At 40.4% G+C, this 11,907-nt stretch overlaps 1 pseudogene; it reads left to right on the top strand.

Moving 5' to 3' along the window:
- Nucleotides 1-10,476: 10,476 nt before the first annotated feature.
- Nucleotides 10,477-11,087, top strand: LOC148117981 (large ribosomal subunit protein eL20 pseudogene; annotated as a pseudogene).
- The last annotated feature ends 820 nt before the right edge of the window (nucleotides 11,088-11,907 follow it).

The raw sequence follows: 11,907 nt of genomic DNA, 5'->3' as shown, positions 1-11,907 counted from the left end.
GACCAAGAGTGATAGGTGTCAGCAAGCTTCTCAAGGAAGGAAACGAGGGATTAGCCAGCGAAGCCAGAACTAGCTGTGCCGCCTCTCCTCCAGGCCAGGCGGTTGCAGAAGCCTGACTCACCCTTGGTAACTAGGGAGATGCAGCACATCTATAGGAAGAAATCAGAGAGTGTTCAGATAGGAAGTGCTTGCTCAGCCGGTGATTCTGGTGTCTCGATTGATAGAAGAAAGCCCACATTAAACAAAATGTACCAAAGAAACTGCAGAAGAAGTAGGTTCTGAGCTGTGTGAGCAATGCCCCAAAGCATTCTGGTTTACCCCAAGCTGGGTATCAAAACAGAATAAAGTTATGGATGAAAAAACTGGACTAAGTGTCACAGGATTAGATTATGTGTCTCAGAAATAGACTGGCCATCCACAAAGCATGTAAAATTATTTATTTTCCTATTTTTCTGACCTATAATAGTCCCTGGAATCTTTATTCCTATTTAGGGCTCTTATTCCTCTCTCTATATAAGACAAGGCATGCGATTGCAATCTCTTACAAAGATCTGAACAAGTTAATAAAAAATCGACAAGTTCCTTTATTGGAGACAGTCTAACCTAAGAGGTTTGGAGGAGGGGAGTGTCAGAACTCAATAGCCCATTCAGCATTGAAATGGGAACACTGAGGCTACTCTTTGGATAAATTCATGCCAGATTTGGCCTGCAACTCTTGCCGGGCAGTTCCCAGATGAGAACAGTCCCTTCGCCTGCGGTGAAGAAGCACGGAATAAAGCCTCTTTGAATTCGTTTCAAAATAGTGCCGCGATGCAGACAGACAACTTCTGAGGCCAAAGTGCAAGAGCATCACATAATAGCAGTCTGTTAGAGCACTCCTAGCACCACTGGAGGATATGGTTAGAGTATACATTAAAACCTTGAAAAGAAACCAGGATAAACTGGCATCAGATGACAGGCATGAACAGTCAGACAATAGAGTTTTATTTTTTCAATTAAAAATAAAAATAAAGTAGCTCAATCTAATGTATGCAGAAGACTTTCCAAGAACCTCAGTGGATGTCTGAAACAATGTTTAGGGGAGAACCCTCAACCTGCTGATTTTCTCCATCCATACATAAGGTTTAATTTATAAATTGTTCATAGGAAAAGATGAGGAACTAATGGTAAATAGACCAATTAGTGATGGCAATACGTCTCAGTAAAAGTTATATCAATGTTGACTCTCAAAAAAAAGATGACATTATACCCATCCTTCTCTTTATTGTGATGCCAGGGAGTGACACTTTGTGTTTGGGATGAGGGGAATAGTGTAGGCAATGTAACGTAGCATTAGCGTATTGTGTAAGGGTCACTTCAATGTAAGGAATGTCATATCATGACAGCTGACTTGAGAATCTGGGCAAAATGGCGAAGAATTTCGATACGCGACTTGGAGTAGCCCATGACTGATAACGTGCAAACTGTCTCTTTCTGCGATTTCCATCTTGTATCTTTGACCTATGGCTGACTATTGGTAATCAAGAGAGCCAAACAATAGATAAAGGGTTGCGTCTACAACAAAGATAAGTCGAAAGTTGATATGTGGCTTTCACTTACATATCCGTTCCCTATACAAACTCAATGAATATAGTATGTTTGTATGATAGTGGATACATTATAGAAACACCCATCCTTCTTACAATAGGTGGCCTTAGCTGTAAAAACAATAAACTTGTATGTATTTACTGCATATAACATGCTGTACTGAAGTACTTTGGAGTGGCTACTTCTAACAAAAAAATATTATGCCTTGCATAGTTATCATTTATGGGATGGTTACTCAACACCCACTCTCTTTGCCTCTTTTCAGGAATGCGATGTCTGGTTATCAACCCTAGGCAGATACTGTGGTGTATAGTAAAACTCTTAGACTTGTTTCTCTGGTCTAATTATGGCTGTATATTTTTTAAGCAATATCTCTCTATTCTCTATCCCCAGGCTAACTATCTAATCTCTGATAATCACCATTCGGCCCTATTTTTAGATCCTACATGGGTGAGATCTTGGGCAATTTGTCTTTCTCCATATAGATTATTTCACTTAATGCGATGCCCTCCAGATACGGCATAGTTTTCAGGACCATAGTTTATGGTTGCGAGCATGACAACACGTACCAGTGAGACCTTTAGCTGGAGCACAGGCTTTCCTCTGTGCTACTGTGACCAAGTTTGTGAATGGGGCATTGATGCTACCGAGTTGTCTAACTGGCGGACCATCACCTACGCTTCTACTTGATTGTTTTGTGGGAAATCATCATTAAGGAACGATGAAATGGTAGCAATAACTGAAAACGGTGTTAGCCTGTGATTTCAGACCACGTACATGAGAGGCATAGCGTGTTCGTGTCCGCTAAGGTTTTGAATTTCAATATGTAATTTTTAAGTCTACACAATCCAGTCTCCTGGAAAGCCTTGGCTTTATAGTTCCACATGCTGAGCCCCCTCTGGAAACACACATGTATTATCCAAGCTGCTTGATGAGCATTGCCCTCTCTGGAGTAGAATTTCCAGAGGCTGGGCTGCCTGGAATACTGGGTCATCACTGTGCTTCACAAGGACTCCTATTATTTGACTTACGGGGGGCAGATACATTTTGTGGAATAAATGGCTTTGGAAGATTTGTGTTTCACTTATGAAAAGCCAGATTGGTGATAAACATTGTCATTTATGAAAGTCTTGGGGCACATTCTTTCTAGTTTTCAAATGCCTTCCTTGCCCCCACCCCACCCCGAGACAGGGTTTCTCTGTGTAGCTCTGGCTGCCTGAAACTTAGTTTATAGTCTAGGCTAGGATGGAACTCAGAGGTCTGCATACCTCTGCCTCCCAAGTGCTGGAATTAAAGACATGTGCCACCACCACTTGGCTCACTTGCTCATGTTGAATGCAAAGAGCCTTCATGTGGCGTGAGAATAGTTTTATTATCTATAGTTAAGATGTTGTAAGCTGATTGACAAGGTACCCCTGGAAGAAACGGTTCTATTTTACTGTACATATATCTTTATGAGACAAGGTCTTATTCCATATCCAGGCTGAGATGCAACTCTCTCCATAACTGAGACTGGCCTAGTATTTGTGTAGATGCCTCAGCGACAGTCTCCTACCTGCTTGGTTACAGATGCAAGCCTCCACGCCTAAACAGATGGACTTTTGTTTATTTATCTTTTTTGTTTGTTTGTTTTTTGTTTCTCTGAGACAGGGTTTCTCTGTGAAAACAGCCCTAGCTGTCCTGGAACTGGCTCTTGTAGACCAGGCTGGCCTCGAACTCCACAGAGATTCGCCTGCCTCTGCCTCCCGGTGCTGGGATGAAAAGTGTGCCCCACCACCGCCTGGAAAAATGGGCTTTTAAAATGCAGTCACCTCACTCGGCAAAACAGGCAGGGTGTGTGAGAGAAGCTTATAATTTTTAAATGAGTTCACCTTCTGCTGTCTATTCAAGGACTACGTCTTTTCCGGAACTACCTTCAAATAATATTTTTTTGCATATGAAAATTAATGTTATCGCATAGAATGGAAAAAGAAAGAAGATAAACAAAACAAAACAATACAAACAAACCTCTGGTCGTGCTGTAAGTCAGCGGTGGAACACTTACATGACAGCACCTGGGTGTGTTCTCCACCCTGCTCAACAAACCAAAGCCAAACAACCAATCAGCATACAACAATTAAAATGACTTGGGAAACAAAAGAACATATACATATACATCAGTCATAGTTTTTCAATATCCTGCATGAAGATTTCACAGTGAAGGGACTGTCTCTCGAAAACGTTCATGGAGAATTTGATGGCCGAAAGCAACACCTGACCAGAGACAAGACAGAAGGGTACCCTGCAGATGTCTCTTCTGCTCCCATATTCCACCTCTTCTAAGGATGTGGCTCTTAAGCATATGTGTGCATCTGGTCCATGCAGGCTGTTGGCCTGCACACCCGGGCTGTGCTGTCCGGTAGATCCTGCAGCAGGACAAAGATCTGGCATTTCCAGCACCTTCCTTTCTAATGCTTACAGTTCCTGGGGACTTTACTTGTAGAATCTCTGCCCTAAAACATTGTGAGGGCTTCAAAGTGAAGGACACTTACGGTGTCAGAAGCTGCTCAGAAGCTGAAGAGGCTGTGGCCATGAGCAGAAAATGTAAGGTCTAAGGAGTCGGGGTTCACAATGGTACCAGGGCTCATCCTTTACTCTGATGCTCTTTTGAGAGCTCCTGTTTTAGACAAGAGTTCAGCAGGCCAAGTTGATGTCAGAGAGAAAGGGTGGGGTGGGGGAGTTAAACAGACACTCAAATTATCAATGGTACATTATATTGTTTTGCTAACTCTTAAGTTTGCTCAAGTATTGCGCTCTTTGTTATCTGCATATTTTAGACTCTAAAGGAACACAGTGAGTGATCAAGTGTAATTGCTTCTCACACGTCACATAATGAAAGCTCATGGGTTACTTTGTTCTTATATTTACTGAAAGGTTTGAATTTTGGGGGTATCTCCCCAACAAGGAGAATAAAATATCTAATTCTTTTTAAAGATTAAATTAAAAAAATATTTGATTCTCTGGGAACCCATTGGTCACACAGAACAATGAAGAAATAATCTTAAACACTGAAGAAAGGAGAGGAGAAATGAACACCTCCATCAAAGAAAATGTTAAATCTAAAAAGAAAAAATGATCTATGCACAAAAAAATCCAAGAAATCAGAAACACTACAGAAAGACCAAGTCTATAAATAAGAGGAACAGAAGAAGGAGATGAAAATCAAGTTAAAAGCACAGAAAATACTTTTAGTAAAATTATAGAAAAAAAATTCCCTAACTAAATGGAGATGCCTATCAAAGTACAAGAAACTTATAGAATACCAAAGAGACTGGGTGAGAAAAGAAATTCATCTCATCACATAAGAATCAAAGTACTAAAAATATAGAAGAAAAAATATTAAAAAATACAAATGAAAAAGATTAAGTAATGTATAAAAGCAGACTTACTAGAATAACACCTGACTTCTCAATGGAGACTATAAGTCAAAAGGTCCTGGGCAGATATCTATAAGCTCTAGGAGGTCACACATGTCAGTCCAGACTGCTATACCCAGCAAAACTTTCAATCACAACAGATGGAGAAAGAAATGTGTTCCAAAACAAAAACACATTTAAGCAATATCTGTTTACAAATCTAGCCTTATAGAAAGAATGTGCTAAGGGTGAAGAGAGAAATTAAGAAAAACATTTAAAAGTTCAAGAATTAAATGATAATGAAAACACAATGTACAAAAACTTACATGAAACACTGAAGGTGATTCTAGGAGGCAGGTTAAGTACCTACATAAAGAAATTGAATATAGTTCATACAAGCACATTAACAGTACGCCCCAAAGCTCTAGAGCAAGAAGAAGAAGTCATACCCTAAAGGAGCACATGGTAAGAAACAAGCAAACTTAGGGCTGAAATCTATTAAAAAAATAAAAAGAATCAAAGAAATAGAGAGTTGGTTCTTGGAGAAAATCAGTTAAGGTTAACAAACCCTTAGCCAAATTATCTTAAAGGCAGAGAGAGAAAGAGAATGTCTAAATTAACAAAATTAGAGATGAAAAGGGGCACATAACAACAGATATTGAGGAAATCCAGAGAATTATCAGGACATACTTTTAAAGCTTGCTTCTTTACCAAATTGGAAAATCTAAAAGAAATGGACAATTTTCTTGATACACACTACTTACCAAAATTAAATCAAAATCAGATAATTGATTTCGTCATAACTATTACCCCTGTTTAAATAGAAGCAGTTATTAAAATTCTATCAACCAAGAAAAAAAAGAAAGGTAAAAACAAACAACAGCAATACAACCAACCCATCAAACAAAAACAAGTCCTGCCCAGAGCCAGATGATTTTAGTACAGAATTCTACCAGATTCTCAGAAAGATTTAATGCCAATACTCCCAAAATATTCCACAAAATAGTAACAAACAGAATAGCATCCACTTTATTTTATGATACCACAGTTACACAAATAGACAAATCACATAAAGACCCAACAAATAAAGAGAATTCTAGACTAGTTTTTCTTATGAAAAAAAGATGCAAAAAATTCTCAGTAAAATACTTCCAAAGTGAATCAAAGAACACACCCTAAAGATCATCTACCATGGTCAAGTAGGCTTCATCCCAGGGATTCAGGGATGATCCAACATATGTAAATTGATAAATGTAATCCACCATATAAACATATTGAAGGAAAAACCTCACATGATCATATCATTCTATATAGAAAAGGACTTTGACAAAATCCAGCATCCTTCATGATAAAAGTTCTGTAGGAATTAGTGATACAAGGGATGTACCTCAACATAATAAATGTAGTTTATATCAAGTTCAAAGACAACATTATCTTATATAGAAAGAAACTCAAAAGAATTCCACTAAAATCAGGAACAAGTCAAGATCTCTGTCTTAGGGTTTCTATTGCTGTAATGAAACATGATGAACCACCAGTTGGGAAGGAATGGGTTTATTTGACTTACACTTCCACATTGCTGTTCATCATTAAAAGAATTCAAGACAGGAACTCAATCAGGACAGGAACCTGGAGGCAGGAGCTGATGTAGAAGCCATGGAGGAGCGCTGCTTACTAATTTGTACCCATGACTTTCTCATTCTGCTTTCTTATAGAATACAGAATCACCAGCCCAGGGGTGGCACCACCCACAATGGTCTGGGCCATCCCCCATCAATCACTACTTAAGAATGCCTTATACTTGAATCTTATGGACACATTTTCTCAACTGAGGCTCCCTCCTCTCAGATAACTCTATCTAGTGTGCCAAGTCGACATAAGACTGGCCAACACAAGCAGCAAGTGACTCTATTCCCAGTCAGTACAGTAGCTGAAGTCTTAGCTAGAGAAGTAAGACAAGTGAAGGAGAGTGAGGGACACAAATAGGAAGGGAAGAAGCTCAAGTATTTATATTTGTAGATGACGTGACAGTATACATAAGTGGTCCCAAAACAATTCACTAGGGAACTCCTACCATTGAAAAAAGCTTTTAGCAAAGCAGCTGGACATAAAATTAGCTCACAAAAATCAGTAGAGGGACAGCTAAAACTGAGAGCCCTTTGGGGAGTTTGTATGGAAACGATACAGTAGAAGCTCCCACAAATATATATAATATGTATATGCACACATACATATACATATACATGAAGGTGATCTAAATAAAATCGCCAAATAATACTGGAGAAAGTCCCAAATGGATGTCTCATCACCAAATGAAGCGTCAGTACTGGGAATGGGCTACATCTAAATATGTTGTTGGCCAAAGAGATTCCATGGAAATCCTCAAATAGCCCAGGCTGTTGCAAAGGCTACTGATGCTCTCCACAAACTGACAGCAAGGCAGTACTGCTAAAAATAACACCCACATAATTCACTGAACATGGAGAAGCGAAGCTGTGGACTGCTGTTGGTTAGTTCTTGGTACTGAAAGGTAGTCTGCATTTTACCAGAGGAAAAACAGAAGCAGTACTCTAGCTCCAAACTGTTCTATCTACAATGGTAACCTGCCTGCAAGACACACTGGTGCAATGGTGGTGCAAAGCTTGTGGGAGTAATAAATCGGTATCTGATCTGATGTAAGGCCCATTGCATGAGACGGGACCCTTACCCAATGCTGCTTGGCTGATCAAGAACCTGAGACCAGAGAGTCCCGGGACCTAGGGGAATACCAAATACTAGTGTTCTACAAAAGAAACTCAGCAATAAAATGACTCCTAAAAACAGTTTGCCGTAATCAGGTTTGTGTCTTGCTCAGCCAGCATCAGAGAAGCTTCTTCCTGCAGCAGGTGGGAACAAATACAGAGACCCACAGCCAGACAATATGTAGAGTGAGGCCTCAGAACACTCAGTCTGCCCTAAATGTGTGTCTCCATCAAATCCTTCCCGTCAGGGCCCAGGGCACCCTATGGAAGAGGAGGCAGAAAGACCGTTATGTAAATGTGTTTTATCTTCTGGTTTTGTGTGGGTTTTTTTTGGGGGGAACGGGACTCTTGAATGTGGGATTATGTGTGTCTCTGCATCTGTATCTGTTTCTTGTGTGTTTTCTCAGGCTCTTTTTCTTCTGTCTGTTTTATTCTATTGAGAATTATTTGGTTTTGTTCCCTTCTATTATATTAATATGTATTATTAATACTTAAGTGCTTGTCTGTTTTCTAATATGAGACAGAAAGGGAGTGTATACAGGTGAGAGGGAGTGGAGGGGAGGAGGAACTGGGAGGAGTGGAGGGAGAGGAATCCATGATCAGAATATATTGTATGAAAAACAAATCTATTCAATAAAAGAAAAACACCCTACCAAAATTAAAATATACACATATAATACATTGTGATCATATGAGTTCCAACTGAATATTTTTTATTATGATTATATAGTATCCCACTTGATCTGATCCATGCTGCCAGATGGACATAACTGAAGTGACTATATACTGTAGCATGGGCAAAGTGCTAATGGCTGCCCTCCACATGGCTATTTCTTCACTCATTCACTATAAGCTGGTAAGGGGCGAGAGCCTCATCAGTTCCTCTTGGAGCTTGGACTGACTTGACTTTTTGCCCACCTTGTTCTGCTTGGAGTGTATGCATCCAACACCTTGTGTGCAGTGTCCCACAGCACAGCACTCCTCCCCCGCTCTGGCTTTTATATACTTTCCACTGCCTCTTCCTTGATGTTCCCTGGGCCTTGGGTAATGGGAGGTGATAAAGATGTTTCTTTTAGGCTGGAATACTCACAACCACTTGTTCTCATCAGCTTCCCCAGTTATGGTTCTCCACGTTCATTGATGCCCACTGCAGAACCTGGTCCTTATGACGTAATTCATTTTCCTTAGAAAGCTTTGATGGGCAGGTGCTGATGCTGAAGTGATTCCTGTGTGATGCTGGCCCCATGGTTCAGGTATTTAATGGGGAATGCTTTCATCAGAGAACAAATGATGCAGAGTCATCATCCTTCAGGGACCGTGCCGGACTGAGGTGAGGCCTAAGCTATGCAGTCACTTAGTCTGACTATTCTGTTAACTGTAAAAGCCCATAGAGATTTTAATATATTTTTCTCATAAAGCTACCTGACATTTACTCCAAGTTGTAGAAACTGTATTTCCTCTATAGGTAAAATTCTGGTACTATATAAATTTCAAGTGGGAAAACAACAGCTTCATTTCTTCTAAATATTATGTTCTTAGTTATTTGTTGTAAAAAATGTTCCTGGAATTTATAAATGAAAACAAAAATGGGAATTTTTTGTTGGAGGGCATTTTTGCTGTTATTACTTATCCTAATAGATCTACTTAGTATCTATGGAGAGAACAGATTAATGAAGAGATGTGTGTCCCTTTGCTTTTAACTTAATTATCCAAGGCTACTAGTGAATTCACAGATCAAAGATTAAGCCTTAATTGGTCACTTGCCTTTGCATTTTTGAGGCTGATTAATCATTTGAGGGTAGTTATATTGTTTCTATTAATATAAGTATCATGCCCCTTTTCTTTGATATTTGTTCCAATGAACATTTTGAAGTATCCATCATTTGCTTGTGTGGTCTTGAAATTATATTGGTCCTGAGAGTAGCCAACATATCTGATATGGGATTTCTCCCCTGTATGCTAAAATAGCTGCTTTGGCAGTCACCATGTAGCTGTGGAAGGAAAAAGAGGTCATGTAGCCTCCCCAAAACCAAGAGGAACAAACCACAAGCCTCCATGGTAAAATATATAATGATGCAAATGGGTTAATTTAAGATGTAAGTTAGTTAGTAAGAAGGCTGAAGTAATAGGTCAAATAGTGTTGTAATTAATATAGTTTCTGTGTGTTTTTTTTTTTTTTTTTTTTTTTGGATGTGGTTGGCTGGGAACAAAAGTGCGGTCTCTGCTTACAAATAATGCCCAACATGGAGCACTAACCCACGACCCTGAGATTAAGAGTCTTATGCTCTACCAACTGAGCTAGCCGGGCATGTGTAGACCAGGCTGGCTTTGAACTCGTGATCCTTTTGCCTCCGCCTTTTCCAGGAAATTCTACCAGCATGTGCAACGTTGGGTGCCAAATGGTAGTAGTATCAAAGAGTTCCGCAGTAGCCCAGAACGGAGTATAACAAAGGTTTATTAATTTGGGGATAAACTCACAGTAATGGTAATGATCCCACAGTTCTCTGCCTATACTGGGAACCGGAACTGAATCCAGCAGAAGAAGGAACCATGTACACTTTACAGCTGTACTTATAGTATATGACACCACACCCAGTATAGGCCAGTATCTTAAAGGCTATTGGCTGAAGGAGCTCCCACAACATATATCATTAGCTCCACGATTCAGAAATTGAATGCATCAGGTGTCTTAAAGCCCATAGCTTACAAATGCTGGGTATTTGTAAAAGCATTTGATCCTGCCTTTTGTGACTGGCGGCGAACGAGGACCGACCGCCATGAAGGCCTCGGGCACACTCCGGGAGTACAAGGTGGTGGGGCGCTGCTTGCCCACCCCAAAGTGCCACACGCCCCCACTGTACCGAATGCACATCTTCGCGCCCAACCATGTGGTGGCCAAGTCCCACTTCTGGTATTTCGTGTCTCAGCTGAAGAAGATGAAGAAGTCATCCGGGGAGATCGTGTACTGTGGGCAGGTAGGTGTTCGAGAAGTCCCCCCTGCGCGTGAAGAACTTCGGCATCTGGCTGCGCTATGACTCCCGCAGAGGGACTCACAACATGTACCGCGAGTACCGCGACCTGACCACCGCCGGGGCTGTCACACAGTGCTACCGAGACATGGGTGCCCGGCACCGTGCCCGTGCACACTCCATCCAGATCATGAAGGTGGAAGAGATCGCGGCGGGCAAGTGTCGAAGGCCGGCTGTCAAACAGTTCAACGACTCCAAGATCAAGTTCCCGCTGCCCCACCGTGTTCTGCGGCGCCAGCACAAGCCTCGCTTCACTACCAAGAGGCCTAACACCTTTTTCTAGACCCAGAGACACACTGAATAAAACTCCAGAGTTCAAAAAAAAAAAAAAAAACCCATTTGATCCTGCTTAAAGAGACAGAGGACTAGACTCTCTTCAGGCATTTTTATTTTAAAAAATCTTGTCAGATTCAGTTACTTGCTGAAGCAGGACTGATGTAGATATGTTTGTTATTAATTTGGATATTTAAGCAATCATCTCCAGAAACTGCCGAGGAATTACTGATGTGATTGCTGAAAAGTTGCTTTTCTCAGTAAAATCAGATCACAGCACCCCACTGAGAGTAAAAACTAAAATATTGATTTTATGAATGAAGAGGAGAAGGACACAGTTGACCTGACAGCCATGAAGTTAAACTGTTCATTATGGTTGCCATGTTTGGATTTGGTATCAATTTCCAACATATACAAAAATAATCTTGACAGCACTCAAATATATTGTGAATTTTCCCTTGACAGTCATTCTTTCCTTTTTACTTATAGGAACTTTAAAGTGTAGTGGGACCTCAGAGACTGTGTGAGAAAAATAAAAGAATATTTTTTTTGGGTCCCACACCTATAAGTGGTGGCCAAGAGACATACCTTCAACCATGATGAAGACAATAGATCTCTACATCTCCTAAAGGATTATCCTGTCAGGGACTAGGGGCATTGTGTTCTTCCTTCATTACCACCATTCCATCCACACGGTGGCTGAAAAGCAAGCAAATACCTCGAACATTGTTGTGACCTAAGGAAGTCACATATGCTAGAACTAAAAGGTATGAAGAAGATTCATTCTTCTGAATTTTGACAACGGAATTTTGATGATCCTTGATTTGCCTAAAATGGTACAAAGGCATCTTAACTGTTCACTGATATTTGAAATTATTGTCA

This window comes from Myodes glareolus, chromosome 24, assembly GCF_982192425.1.
Source record: "Myodes glareolus chromosome 24, mMyoGla1.1, whole genome shotgun sequence".
In the NCBI taxonomy this organism is placed as follows: Eukaryota; Metazoa; Chordata; class Mammalia; order Rodentia; family Cricetidae; genus Myodes; species Myodes glareolus.
Note: the sequence above shows the minus strand (reverse complement) of the source record. Positions and strands in the feature narration are given on the sequence as shown.